The following is a 19,069-nucleotide window of genomic DNA, read 5'->3' on the forward strand; positions in this document are numbered from 1 at the left end:
TTGTACTGTGGGTTAGCAGGGGGTGCCTGCTAGGTTGGGGCTGGGACAAAGCAATAAACTGAAGGAAGGAGGTTAGAAGGGGAAGATCTGTAGGATCCACAGAAGGTAGAAATGCAGGGTTTGGGGGAGGCTGCAGTAAGTGTTCTACTATAGAACTGGAGATGAAACTGGAGGATTAGATCTGGGAGAATAAAGGGAGAAGAAAAGATCCATCTACTTGGCAGGGGTGGTCTGTTGGTCAGCAGGAGGTGCCTGCTGGAGCTGGGGGTTTGTATGAAACAATGAGGTTAGGAGGGGATGTTCTGTGGGACCCACAGCAGGTAGAGGCAGGGTAAACCTGGTCTTCCGTTGCTGCACTAGGGATAAGTCTGGGTAATCAGATTTGCCCTGACTGTTACTGATTGTGTTTTTATACTGGTATGTGAGCATTTGGAATTGGGATGATTATAGGTGTAGGTGCTGATTTCTTGATTGAGTGGGTGTTTTGTTCTTGTTTTCTCTTTTCTGTGCTGATTTGCAGAGTGTGATGCCTCCATATTGCCTGGTAGGAAATTTTCTTTGCATCTGATAGTTATGGCCACTGGCGGTTCCAGGTTAAATGTGTTTCTGGGTCTGAGGAGCTGACACTTAGGAATGTGTCACTTAGGATAGGTTGGAGATCTGAATGTTCACAGGAGGAAGGAGAGCAGAATGTTCAGGATCTGCTTACTTCATCTCCTTGGAATGCGAGGGGGGTCAGTGAAGAGATACTGCCCCAGGGAGTCTGTCTTAGTGGTGTGGATGAGATTATCGTATTGGGTCTAGAGTAACAGAAGGGAAGGGGAAGGTCTATAAATATCCTACCGATTTTCCTAGCACAAATGGGTTAGAAGGGAATGCCTGCTAGAGTCGGGGACTGATATAAAGCATCAAGCGGGGAGAGAGACTTTAAGAGGGGAAGGTCTTTAAGACTTTAAGATGGTGATGAAGGTCTCCTCATCATCCACAGGAGATGGAGGCAGTGGGACGATGAAGGCTACTGTAGATGTTCTGATGCACGATAGGGATGAGAAGGGGGGGCTGGGATTGGAGGGGAGGGGTGACACAGTTAATTTACCTGTGCCAGCTGCTGTGTTCCCAGGAAATGCCTACCTGTGTTGGAGACTGGAACACGGAGATAAGTTGCAGGAAGGAATGCTAGAGGAAAGATCTTTGTGATCATTGTAGATGAGTAAAACAGAGAAGGGAGACTGTAGCTGGTTTTCTGCCACAGAGCTGGAGAGTAGACCGGGAAATTGAATCTGAGGCAGAAAAAGGAGAGGTATGGATCCACTGTCAACCTACTAAAGAGGAGTATCTTTAAAGAGTATTAACCTAAGTACAGTCTGTCCTTCTATTTCACTGTACTATACTACTATAAATTTTACAAGCATGAATTATTGGTTACTGAGTCAGCAATTCAGGCCTTCCTCAGATCGAGGATAGTGTTAAAGAAATGATTTTTGAAGAAATTATGACATTAACTGAGAACAGGAAGTAGCATATACAATAAATTTTAATATACCACACAATGCAGAGCTATGAATACTACCTTGATGAAATGCATATCTTTCTCTATTTTTTAATTACATTTTTATTTTTTGTATTAATTACAGTTTATCTACTTTGTATCCCTGCTGTAGCCCCCTCCCTCATTCCCTCCCAATCCCTCATCTCCCTGCCTCTCTCTATGTCCACTGATAGGGGAGGTCCTCCTCCCTTTCCATCTGACCCTAGTTTATCAGGTCTCTTCATTTTTAATCTGCAAAAGCACAATAGAGTATCGCATTAGGACCAAGATCAACAGGGCAGAGTAAAATGTCCCGGGAACAAAGAAGGCTGAAGTGTAGTGGACCCCAGCAGCGGTGGGTTTTCTTGAGCTGCGATGCATTTTTCTCTATTTCTTTTTTAAATTTTATTTCTCCACGTAAGTGCTTTAATGCTTGCTTCAATATCTGCCCTGTCACTCAATTGTTTAAATGAGTAATTAGGGACAGAGGATGTATTATTAAAAGCAGATGGAGAGGAAACCAAATCAAATCTCTACAAAGGTCACCACTGAAAGACCCACTAACAAAAGGTTAGTATTTGCCATTTCTTTCAGACAGTCTCTCATTCTCACTATCCTCACTGACTATATTTTCTTCAGTGGGGAGCTGGTCTTGGACAGGGATCATTTATGTTGTTTATGATCATTATGTTTTCATCATAACTCCTGAGGAAACTGTTCTGATGAGCCCAGATGATTGCATACTCTGTGCACATGTTTAACTAGACCAGTGATCAGAAATGGCATTTGCTACAAGAAAGAACATTTAAATAGGGGAAGTGACTATTCCCTAGGTTCTTTTCATCTTGGCTGGATACACATATACCCAGGCACAGGTGATATGTTTGTGCATGCCTCGGTTTTTAATGTTTCGTAAAGTTTTATTTTCCTCTAAGGTGCTTTTGGACAGTGTTTTCGTGGCGGTACTTGTAGCCTTTGGTACCTGGAGGCACTTCCTTCATGAAAGGGGCCTCCCAAGCCTCACATTCTATCTTCAAGTGTCTGCCTCTTTATTGCATTTTCATGCCTCCAAAGTACAGGTCACAAGGTAGCACCTTGTCTTAAGTGGAAAGGGCAGGTGGTTCATACAGCGCCCTCTTATTTGATCTTGATCCTTATAAATTATTCAAACAAGACTGAAATCACAACACACACATTTAATAGAACCTACAATAAAGAAGCATATATAGTACTCAATATTAACTTGGTGTTTTTAGCTTGCAAGTTTGGGTCAATTTTGCTCTACTATATTCTAGTTGGGAACAACACAGAATTTGAACAAAATAATAAAGGAATGAATAAACTGTATGGTAGCTAACTGATAAATTGTAAATTAAAAGCAATAAATAATATTAGCATCTTATTTAACACATTTCTTTTTATGATTAAGTACATTTAAAATTTTATGAAAAATAACTACTTTAGTGTCAGACTAATGATTCTTTTACTCCCCAATGGAAATCATCTCTGTTTCAACATAGAGGCTCAGCTGCAGCTGCTGTACCACTGGAGACAAACAATAGATTCAAACCCAAGAAGAACATACTTGGCTAAGGAGCCCTTTCTCATTTTTGCTGGATTCTGGATATTGTTAGTTGACCTGATTTGATTTGCACAATAAACATTCAGCATCTTAAAGCTTAAAAACCCTTTCAGAGCATTCAAGTGGAAATTAAACAAAATAATAAAAGAGGTGTACAATTGATGTGCAAGTGTGAAGATCTGAGTTCAAATCCCAAGAGCACATTTTTAGCCAGATGTGATAGTGTGTGTAATCCCAACATTCCCATGGGGAAATGAGAAATTGAGATTGGAGTATTCCTAAACCCAGGAACAGTTATTCTGGCATACTCAGAAGCAGAACTGAAAAAGAAACATGTCTCAAGAAAGACAGAAGGCGAGACAAGCCACCAGAGGCCTCTGGCCTCTGCATGTGCGCTGTGCATTTGTACACCTGTGCTTACGTACAGTACACACACACATGTGCATGAACACATCATACGTGCACATACAACAAAATAAAACAATAGAGGTGTTTTTAAAACAGTCAAATAATAGATGATAAGAAACTCTGTAGGGGAATCTTTTATAAAGCAATAGAAAAGGCAAAAGAGAAATAAAGAGAGAAAACAGCAAGATAAATTTGAAGTTGAAGGAAAAAAATAATAAATATATTTTTTTACCAAGTAAAATAAAATAAAGGGAGAAGAGGGAAATGAAGGAGAAGAGAAGTCAATAGAGGAGAGAGACATTTTAGAAAAAAGTCTTTCTCCATGGTCAAATAATAATGTGCAGGGAGACCCAAGACAGAGCTGCCTGGATTCTCTGTTCTTCACCCGTGTGGCTTTCTGTAACAAGAATCTCTCTAAGTGACACTTGCGCCTCTGTAAAGTCACTTTTGCCCGAAAATTTAATTTCTTTCTCAGGCTGTCAATTCAGTCTGAAAAGACTCTTGTTCATCTCTTTGGTCCTTGGTTGTTGTTTATTGGAAAATTAAGACAGCAAAACCAGTAAAGTGCTATTTAAATGCTGTCTATTTGACAAGGCTAAAATAGTCAATCAGGATGAGCGTTTGGGTCCTTGTTTCTTCAGATATATATACATACACATACATGTATATCTAGATATACATACATATGTATATAGATCTGTATTTCTATCTATATAGATATACAGTTCTCAAGTCTAAGTAACGCACTGATGAAACAAGAATTTCAAGGATAATAAATACTTCTTTAGTTCTGTGTTGGCTGGTCTTAGTTCTGTGTTGGATACCTGACACAAGCTAAAGCCATTTGAGAGGAGGGAACCTCAATTAAGAAAATGGCTTCATAAGGCTTGTTTTTAGGCAAGCCTATAAAGCATTTTCTTGATAAGTAATTGACAGGGGAGGACCCAGGCCATGTGGGTGGTGCCACCCTTAGGATAGTGGTCCTGGGTTTTATAAGAGTGAAGGCTGGGCAAGCCATGTGGAGCAACCCAGTGAGCAGCAGCCCCCATGGCTTTTGTGTCAGCTCCTGCCTCCGGTAAACCTACCCTGTCTGAGTTCCAATCCTGACTTCCGTTGATAATGAACAGTCATAAGTGTAAGCCAAATAAACCCTTTCTTCCCAGGTTGGTTTTTGGTCATGGTGTTTCATAGCAACAAAGGAAACCTTAACTAAGAGAAGTGCTCTCTAACTAAAGTGCAAGGAGTGTTGATCAAACACAGACTGAGACTTGTGCTGAAAGATAAAAAAAATTCGTCAGGTTGCTATTGTAGCTGGCAGCACTTGTACTTTGTTTTTCACCATTTCATTTAGTGTTTCCATTTTGATCATAGATTATGATCATAATCAAAATGATATAATCCATGCAAAATGCTTACTAAAGTGCCTAGTATGTAATGAGTCTAATAAACGTTAGCCTGTTGTCATTAACTTAAAAGTGTCTTTGTATTTTATAGCTTTTACTTTCCATGTAAAAAGATAATTTAGCAATATTATTTTAGAATTAGAAACCATTAAAAGCGTAAGGATAGAGAATCAGAAAGAGATTCAGATACTCAAATTATTATTTTAAAAGGTTACCATGTACATATCAACACATGCACACATCAACACTCATGGATGTATACACACATACATACATACATGCATGCATACACGTGTATACATACACCACACACATATATACATATACTCACACTCTTAGGACAGGAGAAAGAAACAAGCTTTTCAACTCACCAATTTTATTTTCACTAGTTTGATTTACCACAAAAGAAAATCATCTTTTGAAACTAGTTCTTTATTAAAATATACAAAGAATTTAAGTGGCAGTGCCTTTTGAACATGAATCTGGTATGCGCCAAAGTCTAAAACAATTAAAAACAATGACAGAAGCAAATAAATAACTGTCTGTCAATGTATGTGAAAGTTTCAAATCAAGGGAGGAACTGGTACAAAGAGGAAAACAAGTTTCACGGAAAATTTTGCAGTGGCTGACTAGGGAGATGTCACAATGTACAGGGCAGGTAAATGTGATTCAAAGTTCTTTAGATTAACAGAAAGTTAACGCAATGACTGCCTTCAACATGGTGCAAGTGAGGACTAGACAAGAAGTGGAAACACTGAGGACGCTGTCCTGACAGGACTGCATCAGGTCACAACTAAATAGAGAAAACAACCTTCCTTCTCTTGTGAAAATAAGAATAGCAGCCACAGGCATGGTGCACACATCTTTAATCCCAGCATTCTGGAGGCAGAGGCAGGGGGATCTCTGTGAATTTGAGGCCAGTCTGGTGTACATAGCAACTTCCAGGTCAGCAGGGGCTACATAGAAAAAAAACAAACCAAAACAAACAACAACAAAAAAACCCCAAAATTATTAATAACATAATAACTATATTTAATAAGAATATTAAAGTTTGTTCAAGGATTAGGCGAGCAATAAAATGAAACCATTCACTACTCTATATTAAATATTAACTAAAAATAGGTTGGCAAAAAAACAAAAAGACTTTCTCCGTCCACAGCAAGACTTCCTATACAATGAGTAATACCAGAAATTACTTTCTATGAAAACACTATGAATTATTGAGGATTTATACACATAATCTAAGCAAATAAAATTGGATTAATAATCATGTATGGGAGTCCAGAAGATAAATATGGTACTTATTTTTCGTTTCCTGAAATACTATTTTTTAAAAGTATTCTTTAGGTATTACCATTTACTTTCCATTCTTTATAACCCCCTGTGTATCTATACATGTGTAACCAAGGGAGAATGCATTGCTTTGGACCTATTTAAGAAATAATGGTAACTAGTTCATAAAAGCAAAATGAGATCTCCCAGTCCAAATGAAATGCAAGACACTGTATTTAGCCTCAAACTCATTTCTTTCACCAGTAAATACAGGTCTTTGTTCAAAATAAAGTGACCAAGAAAGTGTAAATAAATGCTTTGGTCTAAGCCATTACCAATGCTAGAAAAAGATCACAGCATAAAACTTGAGGTATAATTCCTGCAGACTATAAGTCAAGAACACTAGGAGTCCAGAATGGTTTTCATGTAATGTCAAACGGATTGTCACAGAGACTTTTGGCAGAGCAACATGTAAGCTTACCTAGGCTCACTATGTCAATAAAGATACTCTGCTTTATAAACTGTCTTTTCATAAACGATGCTTGAGGATGAGAACAGCACTGTAGTCTTTTAACCTCAATATCTGGTTCAGTGAAAATAATAAACCTCCAGTAAATCAATTTTCAGAACCCATACTTGTCAACAATGATTGTAAACAGAATAAGAAAAGCATCTCCTACCTAAGGCATGGTTAAGCCCAGCAGAACGAAAGCACTGCAGTGATTCTTGGGAATCCCAGGGCAAAATGACAGCAAGTGGTACAGCAAGTGCGCTGTCTTCCAGCAACGAAGAACTGGGAGTAAATGTCCGTTCACTCAGAAGGGGAAACAGAATAGACAGCAGAAGCGGATGAAGAGAGGGAACTGGGCAGGAGATGGAATGGGGAGGGAAAAAGTGTGGATATCAGATGTGGGGAGAACAGGGGTGGGAGGTGAGAGGGCTGAGAACAAGAGGGAAAACTGAGGGAGGACATATCTTTATTAAGTTGGAGGCCTGCGATAGGGTAGGCTCCTGGGAGGATGTGGGTGTGACTGTAGCTGAGACCTCTAACAGGGTCAGGGGAGGGGATATGAAGACTGAAGTGACTACCTTCTAGCCAGGTAGGACTAGTGGAAGGTAGGGCACAATAACCCACCGACAAAACCTGTGATCCCGCAATTACCCTGCCTACAAGAAATGTGGGGATAAAGAGGCAACAAAAATTGAGGGAATGTGCAACCAATAACTGGCCCAACCTAAGACCCACCCCATGGTAGAGAGTCAGCCCCTGGCAGTAATAATAATACTCTGTTATGCTTGCAGACAATAGCCTAACCTGGCTGTCTTTTGGGAGGCTCCAGGCAGCAGGAAATGGAGACAGATACTGGTGCTTGCAGCCAAGCATGGGGCAGAGCTCCGGGGGTCCTGTGGAAGTGTTGGGGGAAAGACTGAAGGACCTGAAAGAAACAGGAACCTCAGAAGAAGACCAACAGAGACAACTAACCCAGACCCTTGGGGCTTTCAGAGACTGAGGCATCAACTATGGAGCATGCATGGTCTGGACCTAGGTCCCCTGCTCACATGTAGCCAATGGACGACTTGATCTTCATGTGAGTCTCCTGGCAAGTGGAGCGGAGAGGCTGTTTCTAACATGGACTCTATTGCCTGCTTTTGGATCACTTCCTAATGGGCGGGCTGCTTTGCCTGGCCTCAGGGGATAAGGATATGCTCAGTCCTGATGTGACTTAATGTGCTCGGGGGGAGGGGTTGATATGGGGTAGGGAGAGACCTACCCTTTTCTGGGGGGAAGGAGGGAAAGTAGGTGAACTAACTGAATAAATAAATAACCCACCAGAAAAAAAAAAAAGTCAGTTTACACAGCAGGAGTAAGAGGGGGACTCATGCTTCAGCCAAAAAAGATAGGAAAATGCTATTCACATAGAAATCTGACCAAGGACATATTTTTAGGTATGTTTTAGAACTTGGGTTTCCGTTTGTGATACTTACTGGTAAACTAGGCTATGGGTGGGAGTTACGCTAAGACTCAGCCTAGAACATAATAGATGTAAGAAATGTCCCTAATTTTGAACTTTAATTCTTAAGACCGTCACATACTGCAGGCTGCCATTGACTGTCACTGGGAACTGGCGATGAGCCCTTTTTGCAATTCCCAGGCTCAGGCTAGAGCCATAGAAGCAGCACCACTGTTGTTAAAACCATCACTAACACCTACACAGTGCCCCGGCAGTGAGCTGCACTCTTCACATGGCTTCGCTCCTTTAGTCCCTATTAATAATCTTATGAGGCTTTCTTACTGTCCTAACTAATCTTGGGAGGGTTACACACAGAGAGATATCCAATTCTAAAATATGAGGAAGAAGGTAATGTTCATCCCCACCTTAACTCATATTGGGGAAGATCTGGCTTTTTTTTTTTTTTTTTTTTTTGAGTCACGGGGAGTGGGGGGTTCAGTAGCTGTCACAGGATATGCAAATACAAATGACCAAGAGCTAAAAGTCCTGGATAAAAAGAGTTAGCATTCTGGAGTAGTGAGAAAAATAGGACAAGGCTGAGGATGGGGCCAGATATGTTGCAGATGGTGAAAATTTGGAAGAGTCCCGATTTTAGATTTAATCCTAAAACCTTTGAGACCCAAACTCCACACAGAGATGAAAAAAAAAAAATACTCTCTATCTTATGTTGACTTTATTTCTGGCATTTGGCATCATAGCCAGAGAAGGCAGAGAAGTCAAATCTTTCCGGGATAAGGCAGTCTAAGCAAGAGCTCAGTGTTTGCTGAGTACATTCAAATGCCTTCAAGTCATATTTTCAATCCAATACGGAGTTCACAAGACTCAGACATTTAGATAGCAAAGTCTTTGATGTATCCAAATTAAGGCCAACTCTGTGGTAAGCAACTTTCCTTTTCCATGAACATCAGCTTGAGTCAATGAATTCCTCTCCTCTGTCTCCTTTCTTTTTAGTTCTATCCCCCACTTTGGTTATTCTACAGTCTAGACTGGCCTCTATTCATGGCAGTGCTCAGACTCAGCTTTGTGAGTGCTGGATCACAGGTGCTAAGCATCCTTCCTGGCTACGTTTTCTTTATTTAGCAAAAATACAGTGACTGAGCACCAGGCTTTTGTGTTTCTAGTAATACATCAAGCAAAGAGGTAGAGTATGTGGCCATGGAAGAAGGACTTCTTCATCCTAATGATCAAGAACAAGGAAAATTATTTTAATTTAGTTAATTTTTAGGAAGGTAATGGCATAGGAGGTGGGGAAAGGTTGAATATTGTACATTTTAAAATCTGTGAGTCGTCTAAATAATTTGCCTGTCTGTAATAACAATGTCAATAACACATGTGATATTTGTCTATTTCATAGAGCACTCAGGGATTTAGAAAAGACTAAGAATCACAGGATTTAAGGCAATACATTAGAATTAAAGAAATATCTCAGACTTCCTCCTTCTACTAAATATTGGGTTACCCAAAAGAGCTCACACGCGAGAGAGGGTAAACTGGCCATCATGATTCATGCTTCCAACTTAAGCCTGTACCCAGAAGGAGTGCAACATAGTCCCTGGATGGAAGTCTTGAGTTCAAGTTCCAGACTCACCCATTTCAAGACTCCCAGGTGGCCCGATGATGCTCAGCATCTCTTGCTCAGTTCTCTCAGCAGTAAGCACAGCATCTCCCTTGTGTTACAATGAAGAATATTAAAGTGCATTATTTACAGTGTCCTTACCAGAGCACTTGCTAGTCTTTAAGTGCTTACATAAGCTTGTGTTTATTATCACATAATAACAACAGAATATTATACTTTAAAGTATTCTTCTAATTTACAAGATTTTTCCCCCCAGAGATTTCTAATAACTTAGCCATCAATTACAAAAGTCCCACTCCAGCTTCATTTACTCTTTGTCTTTTTGGCTATCCTGTTAGAAACTCATGACCTTATTTGTTTTTTATGTGCTGTTTTTTATAATTATGATGTGTTGCCCATCTTTCACCAATTTTTCTCAAATAGCAACTATAACTTAATTTTAAGTAAAGCTTGAAACTCTTGTCATCTATACTACCTAACGCCTGGCAAAATACTGTTTTTCTCTTAAGACTCAAAAAAAAAAAAAAACAAAAAAAAACAAAAAAAACAAGCAACTAAATAAAAAGTCAGATAATACAAAAGCATGAAATTCAATTCCCCTTGAAATAAGCCATTCATTCAGGTCTTTGCTCCTGTTTAGAGGAAAGGCAGTTTCTAAACACTGAACCAGTTCTTTGGATTTTTAAGAATAGGGTACCTTCAGAAAAGAAACAGTTCTTTTAAATGGATTAAAATATTCACTCCAGATAAGATCTTTTTAAAAGTGAACTTCAATTTACCCTGGAGATTTACCTATAGAAGAAGAGTCAGAAAGTATCATATAATAGGTTCATTCATTCCTCAGAGCCTCAGAAGCAGTTCCCCTTATAATTGTTGCTCAGACAACTAAGACAGAAAAAAAGATCAGAGAGGTAGAGGACATGGGTATAACTCAGTAATAAGGTGTAGGACTAGCATTTTTGAAGCCCTAGGTTCAGTCCCCAGCATCACCAAAGTGTGTGTGATAGAAGAGTTCAAAGCTTTTAAAATCATTGTGCTGTTTTATTTTATTATTTATCTTTCTGTTTTGCCTGCATGTATATCTGTGCCTTACATATACATGTGCCTGGTGCCTGTAGAGTCCTGAAGAGGACACTGGGTTCCTGGACTGGAACTACAGATGGTTGGGAGCCACCATGTGGGTGCTGGAAGAGTGGTAATTGCTCTTAAGTCATCCTTTAGCCTTACTGTGCAATATTTGATGAATCATGCTTATTTTGCTTATCATTACTAAGACTCAAAATCTCTTAGGTCTTTGTATCTTAAATCATGTTTCAAAGGTATACTGAAGACAGGTAGATACGGCACAATCATTGCATTATGGAGTCTTTTTCCTTTTCTTCCTTGCACTGACAACATGTGAAAAGTTACACTTGTCTCTGTATAAACTCCATGTACTCGCAGGACTAGAGCCATTCAGTCTAGGCCACCTCCACAATCTTAGCCTGAAAACATATATGAGGCATTTACCTTTATAAGTACTCTTATGTAAAAATTTCAGAGCCCTATTTACTAACATATTGTAGGAAATGAAATACACTGAAATAAATTACATTCCCTTTTTATCTTACAATCTGTTAAATGTGTTCATCATTTATTAAACTATCTTTTAAACTGTTTGATTTTATTATTTTAATGTGTTCTCCAAGACTTCCTAATGAACCCACCAACCTATTTACTGTTTTGAGTGAAATTGCCTTACTCATATAGACATATTTTCTACATTTAAATTATCTGTCACTATGAAAAATCTTCTTTTTAAGCATGAAAATTATTAGCAATCCCATTAGTCCATTTCTTGGTGGGGATCCACTGCTACTTACAGGGTGAGAGACACTAAATTTCCAAGGCAAAGTTGTCCTTTATAGACAACTTTTGTAACTAACTCACACTCACATTTATACAAAGTTTTCTGTGTAAGGATCCCTGTTTTTCTGTTTCACACTCATACAATTTGTTCTCATGAGCTGCCTTGAATGAAATGACATCTGTTTGTCAAACCTGTTTATCACATCTTTACAAATGTCATAAAGGCATAAAAAAGAACAGGCTACAAGACTTTTCAAGAGCCTTCCTATAATTCCAACTTTGATGTTAAAATATCCCATATTCCAGCCACTAAACAAGTTCAGTGATGATGGTGGTAGATTTAAGGATAGAAGGGTAAAACAGAGGGGTGAGGGAAGGCATGATTGACACTAAGGATGTTTAAGAAAGCCATATATGGGAGATAATGATCTTCTTAAAAGCCATAGATTATCAAACAAACAAACAAAAAAAAAGCCCAGTGCCAGATGTGGGATACTTTCTTTCAGGTTGTTGATTAGAGGGATTCCAGAGACTCTTCAACCTCCAAAATACAGGCTATTTCTGATCTTGGTTATTTACCAGAACTTGATTGTAAGTCCCTAGTGCCGAAGAAACCACACACTTTGGCCACAGGCATAAAGAAATCAACTCAGAAGCCTCTTCTCTGGCGACTTGATAGTAAAAGAAGACGCTAAGCAGACTGCTGGGTGATAAAAACATGAACAATTTTACCCAGTTATGAATGTTGTGAACTACAATAACAAGCAGTCTGGCATGAAACAGTAAAATAGTGGCATGAAAGTCATGGGGGTAACCAAGAACTTTCTGATTAGATTTAAGGCCCTTTTGGCTGGGAAGGGCATATGCCTTAGGGGAGAGTCAACTATTATTATCTTGATAAAGTGACACATCAAACTTTCTTATATTACTCTTCCTGATATCTATAGATTAGTGCACTCTCAGTCCTCCTCACAGAAGATTCCTCTTGAAGTGAACAGAGGTTAATACTGACAAGCATTAACAGAGAAGCAGAGAAAAACAGAGAAGCACACCGATAAAGGGGCAGATAATAAGTGACTATGTGATAATCAACGGACCCTAAATGGAACATCTGTATCACAGTCTTTCCACACAAGGCTCAGAGACATTTCAGATAAAGGGACGCAAAGATTGTAATAGCCAGAGGATGATAAGAACTTCTATGAAATAGTATATCTTTACCATGACAGTCATAGCACCTACAAACTCACAGACAGCAGCTGTGGCTGCCTGAACAAGACCTGTACAAGATCACGTCAGTCATCATTTCAGCAAAGATAGAGGAGGTACCCATGAGGTCCTACCCCAGCTGAGGATTATTGGCAGTTGATGGCTGCTAGGGTAGTGAGAATCAGTTTTCCTCAGTAGTATAGCCCATGCTCCAGTGGACAACTTTCCAGTGTGCCAACTCCAGTGAGCTGCACCCATGTACCTTTGGGGAGGGTCCAGATAGAGGGGAAAATAAGAGATGAAAAAAAAAAAAAAAAACGAAATACATCACATGCATGCATAACATTCTCGAATAATAAATACATTTTACAAATCTTTCTCAAATGTGTAATAAAATCAGTATTAATTAGTCACAATCACAAAGGAGTTTTGGGGGTAGTTTGCAAGTATTTCAAATAAAGACATCAGGTACAGTGAGTATGCATGAAGACCAAAATATAAAATGCTGAAAAGTGCCTCAGTAGACCAAGGTACAGAAGATTAGATGACACTTTAAATTTTTTAATTTAATTAATTATTTTTATTATAATTTATTCACTTTGTATCCTAGCTGTGGCTCCCTCCCACATCCCCTCCCAATTTCACCCTCCTTCCTCTTCTCCGCTCATGACCTTCCCCCAGACCACTGATAGGGGAGGTCCTCCTCCCCTTCCATCCGACCCTAGCATATCAGGTCTCGTGAGGACTAGCTGCATTTTCTTCCTCTGTGACCTGGTAAAGCTGCTCCCCATCAGGGGGAGGTGATCAAAGAGCCAGCCACTGAGTTCATGTCAGAGACAGTCACTGTTCCCCTTGCTAGGGTACCCACTTGGAGACTGAGCTACCATGGGCTACATCTGAGCAGGCGTTCTAGGTTATCTCCATGCATGGTCCTTGGTTAGAGTATCAGTCTCAAAACAGACCTCTGTGCACAGATTTTTTTTGGTTATGTTGCCCTCCTTGTGGAGTTCCTGTCCTCTCCAGGTCTTTCATCTCTTCCTTCTTTCATAAGATTCCCTGAACTCTGCTCGAAGTTTGGTTGTGAGTCTCAGCATCTGCTTTGATATTCTACTGGCTAGAGTCTTTCAGATAGCCCTCTGTGGTAGGCTCCTGTCCTGTTCCCTCTTTCTCCCTCTTCTGATGTTTATCCCATGAGGATTTCTCATCTTATGCAGGATCTTCCTTCTTGTTTAGCTTCTTTAGGTGTACAGATTTTAGTATGTTTATTCTATATTATTTGTCTATATCAACTTATAAGTGAGTATATACCATGTGTGTCTTTCTGCTTCTGGAATACCTCACTCTGGATGATCTTTTCTAGTTCCCACCATTTGCCTGCAAATTTTATGATTTCCTTGTTTTTAGTTGCTGAGTAGTATTCCATTTTGTAAATGAACCACAATTTCTGTATCCATTCCTCAACTGAGGGTTATCCAGGTTGCGTCAGATTCTGGCTATTACAAATAAAACTGCTATGAACATGATAGAACAAATATCATTGTTGTATATTTGAGCATTAAAAAAAAATATCACTGGCCTATTTTCTATGTCTGTAGAATTCCCCAATCAGCAGCCCCATCTTGACATCTCTCTAGCATGAATATTCAAGACTGATCCACATTTCATTGAATAGCACAAGAACACTTCAAGTTCAATATACAAGTTGAATGTGTGTGTACACATTTGGTTTATGGTAACATGAAAGTCATAAACATTTAAATCATGTTGCTGATGGCATAAATTCTATAATGGACAGAACTAGAGTACAGACACTGCCTCAACACTGCTTTGATTATAACCCAAAACTTTATTATCTTCCTTTATGTCCCTTTACTTTTCCTACTGTCATAACCTCCTACTTCCTTCCCCCTTTTTACTGTTCGTCCCTTAATTTACACTTACAGCTGCATCTACCTTCCTAGCTTTACTTTCCTACCAGGGTTTAATGGATGACAGCCTTACAAACTATCTTACTTCAAACACAGGACAAACCATGTACTCTTCTTCTCTTCCCAGTTCTTCCAAAATTGCTCTGACTGTATTCTGATCATACAATGTGAATGAAATCTACCTAGCTCTCAGGGATTCTGTCCTCTCATATCACTCCGGTCTTAACTTACATTTCCTGTGTTTTTCAGCCCAAAGTGTTTCTGTTCCACAACTTAATCTCCAGATGCAATTACCTCAGCTCAATGTCATCATATACAGCACACATATCTAAAACTACCAGCTATAAGAAAGTAATCTGGTCAGACATCACACTTGGTTTACACCTTTTGTGGCGTTGTAATTATTTTTAACTTGCATAATAATATTGGTATATGTGCATAAAAACTTCCCCTTCTAAACAACAGAGTTGTAGATTTAATTTTTATCAAATAATTGAATGGGTAAAGAGAAATTTTCTGCATTGGACTCTAGAAGGGTTTTTTTTTTTTTTTAATTTTTCATCCAGATGTTTGGCATCACAAAGACACTTTTGAAAAGGAAGTAAATTAATAAGTCCTAAGTGGTAGTAAGTGATATTTTCTTTCAGCTCCCAGTCAAGTTATTGTGAAGCAGTCACATAACCACAGTGCTCAGCTGCGTGTTTGTGCTTCCTCTGTTTTCAAAGCCAAACACCTGCAGCTCAGCAACCACACACCAAAATATTTTTACCATGACTTAAATTGATTTGGAGAGTAGACATCTTCTTACTATCCAGCTGAATACTAAACTAAATGTCAGTATCTTCACAGACATGATTCTCCACTCCCACTCCTCCCCTACCCCACTAGTGAGGCACTAGCCTGAGAAACGTCTGCCCTGTCTCCACTGGATAAGCAATAAGCATATTTATTGGAGATAAACTGAAAGTTCTAGACTGTTTTATTTTCTTATTTTTATTTTTATTATTAGTTATATTTTATTAACTCTGTGTCCCAGCTGTATCCCGCTCCCTCATTCCCTCCCAACCCCACCTTTCCTCCCTCATCTCCTCCCTGCCCCTTTCCAAGTCCACTGATGGCGGGGACCTCCTCCCCTTTCATCTGACCCTGTTTTATCGGGTATCTTCAGGACTGGCTGCAAAGTCCTCCTCTGTGGCCTAGCAAGGCTGCTCCTCCCTTGGGGAATGGGAAGGTCAAAGAGCCTGCCATTGAGTTCATGTCAGAAATAGTCCCTGTCCCCCTTACTAGGGAAACCCCCTTGTTTACTGAGCTATGGGCAACATCGGAGCAGAGGTTCTAGGTTATATCCATACACGGTCCTTGGTTGGAGTGTCAGTCTCAGAAAACATCCCTGTGCCCAGATATATTTGGTCCTTGTGGAGCTCCTATCCTATGTCATACTAACTCCCCCTTCTTTCATATGATTTCCTACACTCTGCTGAAGGTTTGGTTATGAGTCTTAGTATCTGCTTTGATATAATGTTGGGTAGAGTCTTTCAGAGGCCCTCTGCCGTAAGCTAGAATGTTTTCTTTTCAAATGCTGTACATTATGTTTTTTATTGAAAATAGATGCTTTTCATATATAATGTATCCTGATTAGTTTTCATTCCCAGTTCTTTCCCACCTTCTCTCCCCTCCAGTTCCACTCCCTTTCTGTCCCCCATTAGAAAAGAACATACTTCTATGAGGTAACAACCAGTCATGACAAAACAAAATATAATACTATGAAGCAAAAACTATCATATCAAAGTTGGACAGGGTGGTAGGAGAAAATGTCCGAAGATAGGCATAAGAGTTAAGAATCCCATAAAAATACTAAGCTAACAGTTATAATTTATATGTAGAGGACCTGGTGCAGACCTGTCCAAAACCTGTGCTTGCTGCTTTGGTCTCTGTGAGCACACTTGCACCTTGGTTAGTTGATTCAGAAGGCCTTGTTCTCCTGGTAGCGTCCATCCCCTCTGACTTTTACAATCTTTCCACCTCATCTTCTTCAGGAGTCCCTGAACTCTGAGGCGGCGGGGGGGGGGGGGGTGTTGATGAAGGCCTATAATTTCAACTTTGCATATAATGTCTGTCTGTGGCTCTCTGCACATGTTCCCATCTGCTGCTAGTCATCATCCCTCTGATGACTGGTTAAGTCATTCATCTATGAGTAGAGCAGAATATCTTCAGGAATCTTTTTTTTTATTAGACCAGTAAGTAGTATTTGGTTTTACCCTATGTGTCTGGGGTACCAATTCTCTGGTTCTTTGTCACCTCAACTCTGTAAAGTATCTGTTCCTTCACGTGGAATCAGATCAGACCTTAGATCAAATGAGACATTGGTTGGCTACTCCCACAAGTCTGTGCCAGCATTGCTCCAGCATATTTTGCAACAGGACAGATTATAGGTCAAACATTTTGTGGCTGGGTTAGGGTACACATTTCTTTTTCTGTAACCTGTAGATATCTTCCCACACTAGAACATGTGGGTGAGGTCTCCATATAGGCACCAGCTCAATTTCTCCATAGCCAATGAGTTGTGTGAGTGTTGCCCTCAGCAATGGGGTGCCACCATCAGTTTGCAGAAAGCAGACCTGTCTTAGCAACAATCTGGGCTGTTTGGGGAATTCCATGGTACCCCCTTGGCTAACAACTCAACTGAATGAACCCTAGTCTCACCACTGGAAGTCTTGCGTGCCTGAAGGAGATGGTCAGTTGAGACTGCAGAGTCCCCATTGTTAGGAGTCCTCATTAGATTCACAGTCTTCATCATCTTCCAGAAAGTTTCCACTGCACTAGGCTTCCACACGATGCTGCATATGCACTTTATCCCCAATTCCAACCATCTCTTCCTCGTTCTCTCCCTCCACCCTATATCCCCCTTCTCTTCTCACTAGCACTCAGTCTATAAAATATATATATATAGTATATATATATTTTATATATATATATATATATATATATATAAAATATATTTCATTTTTTCCCTCCCACGGAAATCCAGTCATCCCCTCTAGACACCTAATCTTTACCTAACAGATTGTAGTTTGGTTACGACTTACTACATACCATATTTGTCTTTCTGGATTCGAGTTACCTCATTAGGGATAATTTTTTTTTCTAGTTCAAACCATTTGCCTCCAAATTTCATGATGTCATTTTTTCATGTCGTATTGATTTTTATCCTGGCTGAAGAAATTTGCACTCCTACGAGCAGTGGGTCAGCGTTCCCCTTACTCTACATCATCACCAGCAGGAGCTGTCACTTGTGGTTTTGATCTTAGACATTCTGAGAGGTGTAAAATGAATCTCAAAGTAGTTTTGATTTGTAGTTCCCTGACGGCTAAGGAAGTTGAATGTTCTGTAAGTGTTTCTTTGCCATTTGAGTTTTCTCCACTGAGAATTTTCTGTATTGATCTGTAGCCCATATTTGATTGGAATTTGGGGTGTTGATATCTAGTTTCTCAAGTTCTTTATATACTTTGGATATTAGTCCTCTATTGGATATGGAGTTGGTAAAAATCTCTTCCCATTCTGTAGGCTGATGCATTGTCTGAATGATAGCAACTTTGTCCCTCAGATGTTTTTCAGTTTCACAAGATCTCATTTATTAATTGTTGCTTCTACTGCTTGTACTATTGGTATTCTGTTCAAAATGTCACCTGAGTCAATGAGTTAGAGGCTAATCCCCAATTTTTCTTCTATCAGGCTGAGGTCTTTATGTTGAGGTCTTAAATATACTTGACCTTGACTCCTGAGAAGGGTGATGAACATGCATCTACTTGTATTCTTCTACATGCAGACATTCAATGTGACCAGCACCGTTTATCAAAGATGTTGTCTTTTTTTACAGTATGTGTTTCTGTATTATTTATCAAAATTCATGTGTCGTAGGTATGGGGACTTATGTCTAGGTCTTCAATTCAACTCCACTGATAAACATGTCAATATTTTTATTACTATACAATAGTAATACAATTTGAAATCTGGAATGGTAGAACCTCCATCACTTCTTTTATTGTTCACGATCGTTTTAGCTATCCTGGAATTTTTTTCCATATGAAGCTAAGAAGAAAAAAATATTTTGAGCTAGAGAAAATTATCATTTTCTTTCTGAGGAAAATTTAAAGCCATATTCCATAAAGCTTTTAAGAGCTTTAGCATAAACCTAATGCAAATTTTGATTTTTTAAATTATTTTTATTTATATTCATTACAGTTTATTCACTTTGTATCCCCCTGTACCTCCCTCCCTCCTTCCCTCCCAATCTCACCCTCCC

Source organism: Psammomys obesus, unplaced genomic scaffold, assembly GCF_907164565.1.
Source record: "Psammomys obesus unplaced genomic scaffold, mPsaObe1.curated_primary_1811, whole genome shotgun sequence".
Taxonomy (NCBI): Eukaryota; Metazoa; Chordata; class Mammalia; order Rodentia; family Muridae; genus Psammomys; species Psammomys obesus.